Source organism: Desmodus rotundus, chromosome 12 (genome assembly GCF_022682495.2).
Source record: "Desmodus rotundus isolate HL8 chromosome 12, HLdesRot8A.1, whole genome shotgun sequence".
Classification (NCBI taxonomy): Eukaryota; Metazoa; Chordata; class Mammalia; order Chiroptera; family Phyllostomidae; genus Desmodus; species Desmodus rotundus.
This window is the reverse complement of record NC_071398.1, coordinates 24,730,437-24,748,185: the sequence shown is the minus strand read 5'-3', so window position 1 is coordinate 24,748,185 and position 17,749 is coordinate 24,730,437. Positions and strand designations below refer to the sequence as shown.

Sequence of the window (17,749 nt, the reverse complement as noted above, 5' to 3'; positions counted from 1 at the left end):
AAAAGCAAGTACCAGGCATGAAATAGACAAGTTAAAACATCAAAAAGTTCGTTGTTCTTACTAAGATTAAGGTATTTCTTGAATAAATACCCCTTGAATTGCTTAAGAGTTTGGTTAATTTCCAGAGTTCTGAAAAAGTTGGTTGTGATAATTTTTGCAAGTTTTCTTATTACATTTATGGAGGAAAGAATTTTTGGAGGCCTTCATTTACTCTTTTTTATGGACACTACCCTTGTGTTAGTAACATTTTTCAGTCTTATTCTAAATGATAAGGAAAATTTTGTCAAATGCTTTTTGTTGCTTTTAGGATATTGTGCATCCGTATCATTGTCCTTGTGCACAACCATGTGAATCCTATTAAAGGAGGAAGTGAGATGGGTGTGAAGACCTTGCTTATTGGAGTGGCTCCGTGTTGTTAATTGATAAATCATTCCATACATTCATAGAGATCTATAAACTGATTTTCACAAAAACCTGTTTTAGGATTTTTACCAAGAATTCACGGAATGTTACATAGCAGTTTGTAGAACAGGAAAAGCAGGGTGTGTGTCTCTGTTGTCCATGCAATTCTTATTTTTCAGGATTAAAAAAAATGCCAGTCAGTCTACAACTTTCTTTACAAGATTGTTTTCAGGTCCTCAGATTATAGTAAGCTTGGGTCTGTAGGTTTGAAACCAGCTGCAGTAACAGGTGCTCAGGTGTCTTCTTCTCAACTATCTCAATGCAGTTTCTTCTCCCTATTATATGTGTTCTCAGTACATTTTAAAAATCAGATTATAAAGCAAATATGTATTCCCTGTCAAAATTTTAAAAAATAGAAAAAAAAGAGAAAAGCCCCCAGTTCTTTTATTTAGCATTATCCACTGTCAACATAGAGTATATCCATCTCATCTCTTTTTTTACTTACATAACGGATATCTAAATCCATATGTAATAACTATTAGTACAAGATTATGAGCATACTATACAAAATATACTGCAACACTTTTTAGTGATATTTTATGTCTTCCTTTATTTACTAGTGCCTATGACAATTTTAATAGGCTGTACTATATAATTTATCACCTTGTTATATATTAAATTATTTTCTTAGTTCATTTTGAAATTTTCCATGTTTTTTAAGTATTTTTTTAAATCCTCACCTGAGGACATTATTTCATAGCTTTTAGAGAGAGAGGAAGGGAGAGAGCAAGGGAGGGATTAACATCAGTGTGTGAGGGAAACATTGCTTGGTTGCCTCCCACACACCGGGAGCAGGGATCGTATCCACCTGGACTGGGGATTGAACCTGCAGTCAAGGCATGTGCCCCGACTTGGAATGGAACCCACTACCTTTCCGTTATGGGACGATGCTGCAACCAACTGAGCCACACTGGTCAGGGCATAAATTTTCAGTATTTTAAATGGTGGTACAACTATCTTTAGAAATCTTTGTATATGTTGTTTGTATTTCCTTATGATAAATTTCTAGATGTGGAATATTAATGAGTATGCCCTTTATAAAGACTTATGTTAATACTGCGAAATTACTCTCCAGAAAGGATTTGTTGCCACTCGGAAGAGTCATTGCCAGCAATGACTGGAATGTTTGTTTCACTAGGCTCTCAGCACTACTGGTAGTAACTTGAGAGGTATTTTCATTTCTTATTGATACATAAAGATTTAAAAATCTGTTAATGACTTTAATCCTTGTCTATAGCATACACTAACAAAAATAATTATTTTTATCTCTGGCTAGTCGTGAATTTTGTCTATTGTGTTTTTTAAATATGGAGAGTGCTTATATTTTATATCAGGTTAAATATATACATAATTCCTTCTCATTTACCCTTTCTACCCCCCTCGTTCCTTCTTTTCTTTCTACTTTCTTTCCTTGAAGTGGGGAGAAAGGCTTCCTTTTGCCAAGAATCTAACCATTGATCTTTAATCTCTTTTATTTCTTTTATGGCACAGTTTTTGTACGTTTAAGTGCACATTTAACGTAGCTGTAATTTGTTTTGCTGTATGGTGTGAAGTAGGGATATGGTCACTGCCATTGTTAATCTATTGTTCACCCTATTTATTGAATAATTATTTTCCCTCTGACTTTAAATATCACATTTATCACTGATGAGATTATTACATGTAGTAATATGAATTTGTTTATGGACATTCTACTCTCTTCCACAGTTTTATTTATTATTGTTCTTTTAGCAAGTATTTTATTTGATAATTTGAGTTCACTTTCATAATTCTTTTCTCAAAGTACTTTTGATTATTTCTGTTGATAAAATTTCAAACTGAAATTCAAATGAGATTCTTCTTTTAATTGGACTAGATTTACAAATCACTTTGGGGAAAATCAACATCTTTGTAATTTGTCTTTTTTTTTCATCCTTTTTAAAAAATACATTTTATTGATTATGCTATTACAGTTGTCCCATTTTTTTCTCCTCTTTATTCCCCTCTGTCCTGTACCCCCTTCCCAACATCATTCTCCCACCTTAGTTCATGTCCATGTGTCACACATATTATAAGTTCTTTGGCTTCTCCATTTCCTATACTATTCTTAACCTCCCCCTGTCTATTTTATACCTACCATTTATGCTTCTTATTCCCTCTACCTTTTCCCTTATTCTTCTACCTCCCCCTCCTTGCTAATAACCCTCCATGTGATGTCCATTTCTGTGATTCTGTTCCTGTTCTAATTGTTTGCTTAGTTTGTTTGTTTTTGTTTTGTTTTTATAAGTTCAGTTGTTGATAGTTGTGAGTTTGTTGTCATTTTACTGTTCATATTTTTGACCTTCTTTTTCTTAGATAAGTCCCTTTAATATTTCATATAATAAGGGCTTGGTGATGATGAACTCCTTTAACTTGACCTTATCTGAGAAGAACTTTATCTGCCCTTCCATTCTAAATGATAGTCTTGCTGGGTAGAGTAATCTTGGATGGAGGTCCTTGCCTTTCATGACTTTGAATACTTATTCCCAGCCCGTTTTTGCCTGCAGTTTCTTTTGAGAAATCAGATGATTGTCTTATGAGAAATCCTTTGTAGGTAACTGTCTCCTTCTCTCTTGCTAAGATTCTCTCCTTCTCTTTAATCTTGGCTAATGTAATTATGATGTGCCTTGGTGTGTACTTCCTTGGGTCCAACTTCTTTGGGACTCTCTGAGTCTTATTTAAGAACACATTTCTTTCCATTTATTAAAACTTCCTTTTTAAGTGTGTTAGTAAAGTTTTCTAGATACAGATCCTAAGTTTATTACAAGGTAGTTTAAAAGTGTGTTGCTCTTGTGAATAGGGTTTTATGGATAATTGATTATTGTTTATATGGTAGTCCCCCCTTATCCACAGGGAATATATTCCAGAACCTCTCAATGGATGACTGAAAGCATGGATAGCACTGAACCCTATTTATACTATGTTTTTTTCCCTATATATATATGGGTGGGGCAAAAGGAGGTTTGCAATTTTGAGTATGCAAAAGTTTATTTTTGTATTATTATTTATTAATTATTGTATTATTTTTCCATCCAAAACACTGTAGACCTGCTTTTGCCCTACCCTGTACATACCTATGATAAAATTATATTTATAAATTAAGCACAGCAAGAGATGAACACTAATTAATAATAAAATAGAGCAATTATAACAATATGGTGTAATAAATGTTATGTGACTGTGGTCTCTCTCAAAATGCCTTGTACTGTCCTCACCCTCCCCTTGTGACGATGTGAGACGACACAGTGCCTGCGTGATGAGGTGGAGTGAGGCAGAGTTTTCCACTTAATAGTTTCAGACCTCGGTTGACTGTGGGTAACAAACCACAGAAAGCAAAGCCTTGGATAGGGGGGCAGGTGGGAACTGCTGTACATTAGAAGAGTAATTTTTTTGTATATTTGTGTATAACTATTCACCTTCTGAATTTGTATCAATCTAATCTATTTCATTCAGTTCCTTTTGGAATTTTTAGGTGGTCACATCATCCTCAAATTTTATTATCTCATCTCTCTTTCCTATTAGTTATACACTTGTGTATTTTTCCACTTATTTTATTAGCCATAGTTTTCAGAAAGCACTAAATAGTAGTGTGATAGCCAGCATTTGTTTCTTATATCTCGTTTCTGATTTAATAAAGTTGCTGGCAGGGTTGTGGAGAAAAAGGAACCCTAATGCACTGTTGGTGGGAATGCAGACTGGTGCAGCCACTGTGGAAAACAGTATGGAATTTCCTCGAGAAACTTAAAATGGAATTGCCTTTTGACCCAGTAATTCCACTGCTGGGTTTATACCCTAAGAATCCTGGAACACTAATTCAAAAGGACCTATGCACCCCAATGTTCATAGCAGCACAATTTACAATAGCCAAGTGCTGGAACAGCTTAGGTGCCCATTGGTAAATGAGTGGATCAATAAACTATGGTACATTTACACAGTGGAATACTATGCAGCAGAAAGAAAGAAGGAGCTCCTACCCTTCATGACAACATGGATGGAACTGGAAAATGTTACGCTAAGTGAAGTAAGCCAGGTGGCGAAAGGCAAATATCATATAATCTCACCTATAAGTGGAACCTAATTAACAAAACAAACTGGCAAACAAAATATAGCCAGAGACATTGAAATCGACAACAAACTGAGAATAACCAGAGGGGAGGGGAGAGGGAAGTAAGGTGGGAAAGAAGGGAAAAGGATGTAAATGAACATGTATGAGGGACCCATGGATGGAGCCAAGGGGGGGTGGGATTGGGTGGGAGGTGGGTGTGGGTAGGGTGGGGGAAAGTGGTGGTAGGAAAATGGAGACAACTGTATTCGAACATTAATGAAAAAAAAGTAAAAAAAAATTGCCCTTTGCGTCACCATTCATTAAGGCAGTGGCTGTTGATAAAAGGTTGATACTGTATTTTCTGTTAAAGTTCCTGTATCTCATTCACTATTTTTCCATTTAACAAGGAATGGCTGTTACATTTTATTAGGTGCTTTTTTTGTACTGACTGGGTTGAGTGTATAATCTTCCTCCTTATCACTTAGTATAATTCAGTAAGTGATTTCCTAAGGCTACCTTTCCGTATTTTGAAATAAGCACACTTGGTGACAATGCAGTTTTTATTTTAATATTGCTGAGTTCAGCCAGCTGCTGTGTGTGTTCAGAATTTCAGTATTGATACTTACAAACGGGGTTGGTCTTTGGTTTTCTTCCTGTGTGTCTGCTAGTTTAGTCTAATACTTAATGTCAGGATCATGCTGGTTTCATGGAAGTATTGATTAAACTTTATTTTTCTCTGTTTTCTGAAATAGTTTATACAACATGTTAGTTAAACTTTCTTTTAGTGTGTTTTGAAAGACATTAGTTGGTTGTGATATTTCTGTGCCTAGGTTTTTTCCTGAGATAATAGCATTTTCAATGGCTGTTGAGTTTTCCATATTTCCTCGAGTAATTTTTGGTAATTTATATTTAGTCAGAACACCATATTATCCCTATTTTAACATCTTTTGGAAGAGGTACAAATAATTTTCTCTTATATTTTCAAAATATCTTTTCACATATTTGGTGAGGCTATTCTCTTCCTAAGGTTGTAGCTTTGTGCTTTTCCTCTTTTTCCTATTTATAAGTTATAAGCAGTTTTTTTCTTATATTGAATTTTTTGTAATAAAATCAACTCTTAGCTTTATTTTCTCATTTCACTGTTTTCTGCTCTATGTTAATCAGTTTCTGATTTCTCATTTTTCATCTATTTACTTTTTCTACTTTTAATTATGACGTATAATATGCAAACAAATGTATATAATGTATAACTTAATAATGAGAATGAATTACTAATCGCATAATGAAAAAATAGAACATCATTTTAGTTCTCTTTAGTATATTCCTCTCTCTGTGTATACCCATTTCTCTCTTCAAGAGGTAACTATTCTACTGAACTTCTGGTCATTTTCTTCACTTTTTCTATGGTTTTACAACATATTAATGGATCACTAAAATTTATGTAGCTTGATTTGTCCTGGTTTTGAACTTTTTAGAATTGGAATCAAATTGAATGAATTCTTCTGCATCTTGTGTTTTGCTCAGTATTATGTTTTTGAAATTTATCCATTTAATGTAGTTTTTTTATTAGAGTATAACATTTCTTTATAAGAATATTTGAATATATGTATTTATGTATAAATATAGAAAATATATTTTAAAGATTTTATTTATTTAATTTTAGAGAGGGGAAGGGAGAGAGAAATAGAGGGAGAGAAACATCTATGTGTGGTTGCCTCTCATGAGCCCCCACTGGGGACCTGACTGGGAATTGAACTGGCGACCCCTTGGTTCTCAGGCCGATGCTCAGTCCACTGAGCCATACCAGCCAGGGCTAAATACAGAAAATATTAAAAATACAATATAAAATTTATGACATGCAAATATAAGATATGCCAATGTATGGAATTTATCTTTCTATTGTGGATGGACATTTGGGATTACTTAAGTTTCTTGTTTCATTTTCATGCTTTGCTATTAAAAACAGTATTGATAGTCTATTTTTTGTACATCTACGCCAAAGATTAACCATGATAATATAATGTGGAATTTCTGGGTCCTAGTGTACTCATATATTCAACTTTATTTCCAAAATATTTACATTTTCCTTATGCTTAATTTGTTCTTAATATTCTAGCTATTTGAGTTGAATGCTTAACTTACTTATTTTCACATTTGATAGTTGGAAGTAAAAAAGAAAAACATTTCTTAGCTAAGAATTTTTTTCAGAGTACAGGTTTAACTACAGAAGTTTATTATATTGTTGTCTAATTGATTTTTTCCCAAATAGAATATATTTTCAGTTGCTATTTGCTCTTTTATCTAAGAGTTATTTAGAAGGCTGCTTTAAAAAATTCATATGATCAAGTTAATAATAATATTTTTAAAATTAAATTTATTGGGAGTAACATTGGTTAACACTATATGAATTTCACAGCATTATAATTCTACATCTGTATACTGTTTCGCGTGCTCAGCACCCAAAGTGTAGTTTCCTTCTGTTTTCATGTATTTGATCCCTTTACCCAATTTGCCCTCCTGCCACCTCCTTTTCCCTTTGGGAATCACCATTCTGTTGTCTGTGTCTATGACTTTGTTTTTGTGTCATTGTTCATTCATTACTTTTTGCTTTATATTTCACATGTGAGTGAATGTAGTATGTTTTAGTTCTTCTTTTGTTGTTTTTACCTTCAGGATTTTATGCGCTGTGATCAGAGATCATGACATATATTTAACTCCTTTTTGCAATGTTATTGAATTTTTGCGACTTTCATATGTGATCAGTTTTATATTGATATTTGTAAAATGTATAGTCTCTGGAGAGCACAAAATTTGATATGTATATTATAAAAATAAATATATATTGATAATTAAGGTATATACCTATTAAATAAAGCTGATTAAGTATACCAAGTAAATTCCTTAGATCCTTTTTTGGTTTTGTCATAAGATGAAAGGTAGTTTGAGGTCTCAAAGTCTCCTTACAGATCATATATTGTATAGGTTTTCATGTCATTGAATACAGATAATATTTATTGTGAGTGGTGATATGTTTGAAATTATTTATGACATAATATTTTATATTTTCTGTTTATCATGATTTCTTGTTTGATTTTTGGGGGAACGGTTATACATTTAATGTTCTCTCTGTGTATGAAAATCTCTTTTTGATTGTGGATATGTGTACTTCTTGTAATTTTTTCATTTTTATATTTTAATATAGTTTGGCCAGTTTTTACATTATATCTTTTGAATTTATGTTATTAGTTGCATACAGACTTATAATTGTATATATTTCTGGGAAATTGATCTTTTGTACCATCACAAAAGAATCCATCTTCCTAACTGTGGTAAAGATTTCTGCTTTAAAGAAAACCTTGTCTGGTATTACTGGAAACATACTATATTCTTTCAATAATGTTTTCATAGCATTTACTTTCCCATCATTTAACTTCCAACTTTTCTGTTTTCATATGATTTAAATGTGTATTTGCACAGGGCATGTAGTTAGGTTTTAAAAAAATTCAATCTGAAAAAAATCAGTCTGGCAACCATTGTTTTAATTTCATGTTTAGAGCATTTATATTTAATATAGTTATGCATATTTGGGTTTAAAACTGCCATTTACTGTGCTTATTCTCTTTGTCCTACATATTCAATGTTCTTTGTCTTCTTTCTTGCCATTTTATTAAGAAAAATTTAGTATCTCATTTTCCCTCTATTGTCCTTCATTTAGTTGGCTACTCTAGAGATTACAACATACACAGTTGATTTAATTCTAATGTCGATTGGCATTTTACACTCTTTCCAGACAATACAGAGCCTTAGAAGTCTTTATTCTCAAGCTTTTATCTTAGACGCTGTTGTTTTTGAGTACTTTACTTCTGTATATTTTAAACTCCATGGGACGTTATTATTATTCTTTTGACTCTCCCTTATTTCCTATTTTTGTGGCCTTTATTCCTTCCTTGATCTCCAGCCTTTTATCTGAAGTTATTTTCTGGAGAATGTTCTTTATCATTTCCTTTTGTGGGGGCTGGTGATAACAAATTTTCTTCATTTTTGTTTGTCTAAGTTTTTTTCTTTCACATTCATTCTTGAAGGATATTTTTCGTTGAGAAAAGAATTCTTGAGTTGCAATTATTTATTTCCTTCAATGGCTTAAAGATGCTATCCCATGATCTTCTGTCAGGCATGGTGTTTATTGGGCTGCTGGAATTTATTTCATCAATTTAGGGGGATGCTCAGCCATTCTCTCCCTCCCTGCTCTTCCTCTTCTTCTGTCATTCCATTTAAATGTGTATTAAGCCCTTTCATTGTGTCCTCTTTGTCTCTTAATCATTGTATTCTGTTTCAGCCTTCTAATATTCCAGTTTACTTTCCAATTGGCTAATTATTTAATTACCTGTCTCTACTTTGTCTTAAAATTCTTATTCTAAGGCTTTACCTTTGGGTACTGTCCTTTTTAGTTCTAGAAACCTGCTGCGTAATTTTTCAGTTACCATTTCTTTATTGAGATTCTCAATGTTGTTTTTTAGCCCCTCGAATATACTGAGCATAATTATTTGAAAGTTTTGCTTTTTGGACATTTCAACACCTGGCACCCCTGTAGTTCTGTTTGTACTGTATGGTATTTCTGCCAGTTTTCATTAATGGCATCTCCTGTTTTGTGTCTGTTTATCTTTGATCGCATTTTTGAATTGTATTTGAAAAAAAATGTTTGTAGAGCTAAACTGAGGCCTAGATGATTTTAATTTTTCTAGATAGTATTTTCATCTGCCTTTGTTGGACACTGGGGAAATAAAGGATGATCTTGAACCACTAATAGAGATAGAGGTTTTCTGGGCCATCCAGATGAATCAGGGCTCCACAGTGGTCTTCATGAGGCTAGTTTACTTACTATTTACCCTTTAGGAAAATAGGTAGATAGCAGCCCATTAGGGTCCCGGTACAAATTCCTAGCAGGTCCAACTTTTGTCATGCTCTCCACTGGCTCCTCTGGTTTAGGAAGTACCCTACCATGGCTCCAGTCCTGGATTCAATCCATGGCTTTCAATTTTTTACCAGTTCCTGGCTGGGTAATTGGCCAATATCTTCCAAATTTTCTTGTTTGTCTATATTTCTTTGTCAAGAATAAAACAAAATTTTTATTTTATTTTTTAATTTAATTTTATTTGTTTATTTTTATTGTTGTTCAAGTACAGTTGTCTCCATTTTCTCTCCACTCCCCCATGCCACAACCCTCCCCACCTCCAAACATTTTTAGTGGTTGTCTTAAGTGTGATTTTTAAAAAATCCTCACCTGAGGATATATTTTTATTGATATTTTAGAGAGAGAGGAAGGGAGTGAGAGAGAGAGAAACATTGATATGAGAGAGAAACATTGACTGGTAGCCTCTCATGTGTGCCCTGACCAGGAATTGAACCTGCAGCCTTTTGGTGTATGAGACAATGCTCCAACCAACTGAACCACCCAGCCAGAACTTATGTATGATTTGCCCCCCCCCTCCAGTTTTTGTTGTAATAACTGAGGATTTTATGTTTGTTTTTATAGATTTTAAAATATTATATCTTATTTAAAGAAAGATTAAATTTAACTTTTATATAGCTATATTTATAAGAATTAGGCATCTAGTCTAATTTTTACCTTTGCTTCTCATGAATTATTTGATGGCATATCTACTACATTTAAAAAAATTTATTATTTTAGCTCACTTTTTGGTCAGTGGTATAATTCTCTTTTTCCCTTAGGAAGAGTATATATATATATATGGGTGATGTACTTCCATAACTCTTGCAGATCTGGAAATGACAAATGTAGTTTTTATTTTTCTACATGAATAATATTTATCTTGCCTGATTGTGAAGATTTTGTTGTACATTTTTTTCTCTGAAAACTATGGTGTGGAGGAGAAGTCTGATGTTAACATGATTAAAAAATTAGTAACCTTTCTTTATGGTTCCTGTAATATTTTTTTTCTTTTAAATTAGTAAGTTTGATAAGTACATATCTAGTGTGTGACTTTCACTGATTAGATTTATATGTAGGCTTTTGATTTGTAGTGAAGTCCTTCAAAATTATGTGATTGGTTATTACTTCTAATATATTGACATATATATATTGTAGGTTTTCTGGATATACCTTCAATATTTCTACCATTTTGCTCATTTTTTCTTCCTCTTTATTTCTCACATACCTTTTTTCAGCTAGTCTTCTAATTCATTCATTCAGTTTTCTGCAGTGACCATTGCTGACTTCGTTTGTTTTATAAAATAGTTTCAGACAACCATGGACAGACAAAAGAAACCACGTCACCACAATGCGGCTGGTAGGGACTGTGGAGACATGAGAGGGCTGGCTGGGTTCACATGGGCAGCAGTTGAAGATCCGGAGGGGTATTTCAGCAGCTGGGGGATTTCCCTGAGAAGTGTGAGGCATAAACCTCAAGCTGGGCTCCCCAGCCTATAGCACCAGAGCTGGAAAGGAACCTGGATGACATCCAGCAGTGAAAAGCATCAGGGGTTCTGTCCATCAGGGAGAGAAGGCTGGAAACACGGAGAGCATCTTAAAGGGCCAATGCACAAAATTTCATTGGTAGCCACTTACCCTGGGCTCCAGGAAGGGGAGGGCAGAGTGGACTAGAGATGCTTGAGGAGAGTCTGGGGTTGGTGGCTCTGGGAAGAGAACTGAAAGAACAGCCACCAGGATCCCTGTGCTGAGTCACTTCCCATACTGCAGATGACATCTTTCTCAGGTAGACCACTACTCTGCAAGTGGCATCAGCCAGATAGGAAGCAGGAGCCCTGCCTGCAGGAATTACTCTGCTCCACCCTGTAGAGCTTAAACCAGGCTGCTGATTACAGCGTGATTAGTTTAACAACTGATCAGTCTAACAACTGATTAGTTTAACAACTAATGTGGAAAATACAAAGGAGCAGCCAAAATGGGAAGACAAATAAACAGACCTCAGATGAAAGAACAGGAGAATTCTCCAGAAGAAGAACTAGATTAAATGGAGGCAAGCAATTTACCAGATAGAGAGATTAGAGTAATGATTATAAGGATACTCAAAAGCATGAAAACGACACAAAAACCATAGAAAAGGACCAGTCAGAAATAAGAATGCAATATCTGGAATAAATAATACACTGGAAGGAATAAACTGTGGGTTAGATGAAGCAGAGGATCACATCAGTGATTTGGAAAACAAGGTAGAAGAAAACACCCAGGCAGAGCAGCAAAAAGAAAAAAAATTAAAAAATATAAGGAGAGCTTAAGCAACATTTTGGATAATAGGAAGTGGAACAACATCCACATCATGGGAATACCAGAAGGAGAAGAGAGTGAGCAAGGGATCAAGAACCTATTTGGAGAAATAGTGACTGAAAACTTCCCTAATTTGGTAAAGGAAAAAGACATACAAGTCTAGGAAGCTCAGAGAGTCCCAAACAAATTGGATCCAAAGAGGCCAGCACTGAGATACATCATTATTAAAACAACAAGGCTTAAAGACAATGAGAGAATCCTAGAAGCCTCAGGAGAAAATCAGGTAGTTACATACAAGGTAGCACCGATTAGACTATAATCTGATTACTCACCAGAAGCATTTCAGGCCAGAAGGGAGTGGTGTGAAATATATAAGGCGATGAAAAGCAAGGACCTACAACCAAGGCTTCTTTACCCAGCAGGGCTATCAGTTGAAATCAAAGGAGAAATAAGGAGCTTCTCAGACAAGAAAAAAACTAAAGGAGTTTGTTAACACCAAACCAGTACTGCAACAAATGTTAAAGGGCTTGCTTTAAGAAGAAGAAGAGAAAGAAAAACAAATCAGGAAAACAGCTCAACAACAAAATGGCAGTATGTACGTATCTATCAATAATCACCTTAAATGGAAATGGCTTAAATGCTCCATCCAAAAGACATAGGGTAGCTGAATGGATAAGAAAACAAGACCTATATATATGCTGACTCCAAGAGACCCACCTCAGATCGAAAGATACACACAGACTAAAAGTAAAGGGATGGAAAAAAATATTTCATGCAAATGGAAAAGAAAAAAACTGGGGTAGCAGTACTTATAGCTGACAAAATAGACTTTAAAACCAAGGCTTTAGTAAGAGACAAAGAAGGACACTATATAATCATAAAGGGAATGATCCAATAAGAGGATGTAGCCCTAGTAAACATTTATGCACCCAACAAAGGAGCACCTAAATATGTAAAGCAAATCTTGATGGACATAAAGGGACAGATTGACAGAAACACAGGCATAGTTGGGGATTTTAACACCCCATTGACTTCAATGGATAGATTTTCCAGACAGAAAATCAACAAGGAGACAGCAGCCTTAAACAACACATTAGATCAAATGGATTTAATCAATATTTTCAGAGCATTTCACCCAAAATTAGTGGAATATACATACTTTTCAAGTGCACATGGAATGTTTTCTAGAATAGTCCACATATTAGGACACAAAACAAGTCTCAATAAATTTAAGAAGATTGAAATCATGTCAAGCATCTTCCCTGACCACAATGCTATGGAACTAGAAATCAATCACAAGAAGAACACTGAAAGACACATAAAGACATGGAAGCTAAATAACATGTTATTAAACAATGAGTGGGTCAACAATGAGATCAAGGAAGAAATCAAAACATACCTTGAAACAAATGAAAATGAGGTCACAACAATCCAAAACCTGTGGGACACCAGGAAAGCAGTCCTAAGAGGGAGATTCATAACATTACAGGCCTATCTCAGAAAAAACTAGAAAAATCTCAAATAAATGACCTAACTTCACACTTAAAGGATCTTGAAAAAAAACCCCAACAAATAAAGCCCAAAGCAAGTAGAAGGAAGGAAATAATAAAGATCAGAGCAGAAATAAGTGCAATAGAGTCTAAAAAACAATACAAAAGTTCAATAAATCCAAGAGCTGGTTCTTTGAAGGGATTAACAAGATTAATAAACCTTTATCTAGACTCAGTAAGAGAAAAAGAGAAGGGACCCAAATAAATGAAATCAGGAATGAGAGAGGAGAAGTAACAACTGACACCAAAGATATACAAAGGATTGTAAGAAAATATTAGGAACAACTATATGCCAACAAACTGGACAACTTGGGCAAATGGGTAAATTCCTAGAAACATATAATCTTCTTAAACTAAATCAGGAAGAATCAGAGAATCTGAATAGACAGATTATACCTAGTGAAAATGAAGCAGTAATCAAAAAAACTCCCAACAAACAAAAGCCCACAACCAGATGGCTTCGCAGGTGAATTTTACCAAACATCCAAGAAGAACTAATACCTCTCCTTCTCAAACTATTTCACAAAATTCAAGAGGAGGGAAGGCTCCCAAACTCATTCTATGAGGCCAGTATTATCCTAATTCCAAAACCAGATAAAGGCTCTACAAAAAAAATTATAAGCCAATATCACTGATGAACATAGATGCTAAAATCATCAACAAAATATTAACAAACAAAATGCAACAATACATCAAAAAGATCATACACCATAATCAAGTAGGATTCATTCCAGGAATACAAGGATGGTACAACATTCTCAAATCAATAAATGTGACTGACCACATAAACAAAATGAAAGATAAAACCACAGGATTATATCAACAGATGCAGAAAAAGCTTTTGATAAAATCCAGGCCCATTTATGATAAAAACTCTCAGCAAAGTGGGAAGAGAGTGAACATACCTAAACATAATAAAGGCCATATATGACAAACCCACTGCCAGCATCATACTGAATGGGCAAAAACTACAAGTGTTCCCCTTTAGATCAGGAACAAGATAGGGATGTCTGGTTTTACCACTCTTATTCAACATAGTACTGTCTGACTAGCCACAGCAGTCAGACAAGAAGAAGAAATGAAAGACATGCAAATTGGAAGGGAGGTAGTAAAACTGTCTTCATTTGTAGATGACATGACACTGTACGTTGAGAACTCCAAAGATTCCACCAAGAAACTACTAGAACTGATATATGAATTCAGCAAAGTAGCAGGATAAAACATTATTCAGAAATCAGTTGCATTTTTTAGAAACCAACACTGAACTAACAGAAAGGGAAATTAAGAAAACAATCCCATTTACAATTGCTTCAAAAATAATAAAATATCTAGGAATAAACCTAACCAAGCATGTGAAAGACCTGTACTCAGAAAATTACAAGACACTGAAGAAAGAAATCGAAGAAGACACAAATAAGTGGAAGCACATACCATGTTCATGGATAGGTGGAACTAACATCATTAAAATGTCCATAGTCCCCAAAGCAATTTATAGATTTAACACAATTCCTAACAAGATTCCAATGATGTATTTCACAGAACTTGATCAAGTTTTCAAAAAGTCATATGGAGCCACAAAAGGTCCTGCAGAGCAACAGCAATCCTGAGAAAGAAGAACAAAGTTGGAGGAATCATGCTACCTTGTACCAAACTATACTGTATGGCCATAGTAATCAAAACAGCATGGTATTGACATAAAAACAGACACATTGATCAATGGAACAGAATAGAGAGCCCCCAAATAAACCCACACCTTTATAGTCAATTAATATTCAACAGAGGAAGCAAGCACATACAACGGGCTAAAGACAGTTTATTCAATAAATGGTGTTGGGAAAATTGATACATGAAGAAAAATGAAACTGGAACCTCCCTACATTCAAAATGGATCAAAGACTTAAATGTTAACTCTGAAACCATAAAAATCCTAAAAGAAAACATAGATAGCAAAATCTCAGACATTGCTTGTAGCAATCTTTTATCAGATATATCTCCCCAGGCCAAGGAAACAAAAAATAAACAACTTGGACTACATCAAACTAAAAAGTTTTTGCACAACAAAGGAAATCATCAACAAAATTAAAAGACAACCCACAGAATGGGAGAACATATCTGCCAATACATCTGATAAGGGTTTAATATCAAAAATTTACTAAGTACTCACAAAACTCAACAGCAAAAACCAAACAACCCAATTAAAAAATTGGGCAAAGGACCTGAACAGACATCTGTATGTCTCCAAAGAGGACATACAGATGGCCAGTAGACATATGAAAAGATGCTCAACATCACTAATCATCAGAAAATGCAAATTAAAACCACAGTGAGATACCATCTCACACCTGTCAGAATGGCTATCATCAATAAATCAACAAGTAACAAGTGCTGGTGAGGATGTGGAGAAAGGGGAACTCTTTTGCACTGTTGGGAATGCAGACTGGTGCAGCCACTGTGGAAAACAGTATGGAGATACCTCAAAAAATTAAAAATTGATCTGCCTTTTGACCCAGCAGTCCCACTTCTGGAAATATATCCTAAAGAACCCAAAACATTAATTTGAAAGAACACAAACACCCCTATGTTCATTGCAGCATTATTTACAATAGCCAAGATATGGAAGCAGCCCAAGCATCCATCAGTAGAGAGTGGATAAAACTATGAGACAGTTACACAATGGAATACTATACTACTTGGCCCTAAAAAAAAAAAACCAGAAAAAATTACCCTTTGCGACAGTATGGATGGACCTGGAGCACATTATGCTAAATGAAATAAGCCAGTCAGAGAAAGACAAATACCATATTATTTCACTCATATGTGGAACCTAATGAACAAACTGAACTAACAAGAAAAATGGGGACAGACTCATAGATGGAGAGCAGGATGACAGCTGGTGGGGGGAGGTGAGGGGATGGAGAGACTTAGCAGAAAGGAAAAAGGACTCATGGACACGGACAACAGTGTGGTGATTGTGGTGGGGAGGAAGGGTGTAAGGGGACTAAAAGGTAATGTAAAGAATACAATGAATATTACATTAAAAAATAAAATCCAAAACCTAAAAAAAATTGTTTCATTGTTTTTATAAAACCTGGTACTTTATAATATAAACAACAGAAATATCCATTTTGTTTAATATTTTTGCAATTATCTTATTCTTAAACCGTTCTTGCCTTTTCATGGATATGATATTTTTAATGTCATTGAGAATATATGAGGCCTGTCCAGAAGGTATCCAGCCATGTAATATGAAATGTATAGAGACATTTATTGAAGAAGATGCAAGATACAAGAAACACTGTACATGTTTGTACAATGACACCTCAGTCCCCTTCAAAGTAGGCACCTTGGGACCCCACACAGTTCTCCCAATTGCCATCAGCTGCCCTGTTATTGTATTTTCCTGCATCTCATTGATGATCTGACATCTCTTCCCTTTCAAAGTAATTTAGCTAAGATTTCACCAAAGTAGTGCCTGCTCAGATCTTTCAGGTTGAGATCAAAGAGAGTTGGAATTTTCTTGTTTACTTCCTGCAATTTGGCTTTGCCACATTAGCAGGAGCTGCAGTCCGAAGGGCTGACATGACTGGGAGCTCCCAATTTCTGCTAAGGATTTCTTCCTGTGTTCATGGTGACATGATGTTGCCAGATTGATAGGGAGACTGCGTGAGTTGGCTCATGTTATGTGCGCAGCACTCACAAAGCCCTGGGTACAGAGAAGGTGCCCCAGGGAAGGGAGCCATTCTCACTGATACTAACGGCATGCGACAGTAGAACAGAGAGGAGTGGGCCGACCAGTGACACCCCATAGTGAGTATGGTGGCATGTGGTGACAACTGCAACTGCAGCTCCTTTTCCTACCTTTTAGTGAAAGTTCAAGATCCCCCATCGCCTGGCATATAGCAGGCACTCAGTAAACACTGTTGGAGTGAATTCTTCGGCACCAGCCAGCACCTGGTCCTTCAGCATCCTGTGACTGAGTGATTGTGTGACTGTGTGACGGTGACTGTGCATGAGGGCGCCTCATCTGCCATGTTCGAAAAGTCTCTGGGGATGTTTTGGGCATGGAAGAGATTGTTATAAACCAGATTATTTTCTACTAGGTGTTCACATTTTATGACCAGCTGATGGTCCTTAGTTTAGGGTCATTTCCTGCAAATACAAGTTGGGTGTTGGACCCTGTATGCGATGAAAGCCCCATCCCAGAATAAATGGCTGCAGGTATTCTCCCTGGTGTCAAACTCATTGTCACCAGGGGCCACATCAGCCTCACGGTTGCCTTCAAAGGGCCAAATGTAATTTTAGGACTGTATAAATGTAACTACTCCTTAACTAGGGGCAAGGAGTTCTACATTTGGCCCTTTGAAGACAACCTCGAGGCCGACGTGGCCCCCGGTGACAATGAGTTTGACATCCCTGCCCTATGGCATT

The 17,749-nt window shown here is 35.4% G+C and overlaps 1 protein-coding gene across 1 annotated transcript in view; it reads left to right on the top strand.

Annotated features, from left to right (window-relative positions):
- The window catches only part of CDYL2 (chromodomain Y like 2), a 160,820-nt gene that overhangs the window by 17,044 nt on the left and 126,027 nt on the right, over nucleotides 1-17,749 (top strand). The gene's annotated exons all lie outside the window — the stretch shown is intronic.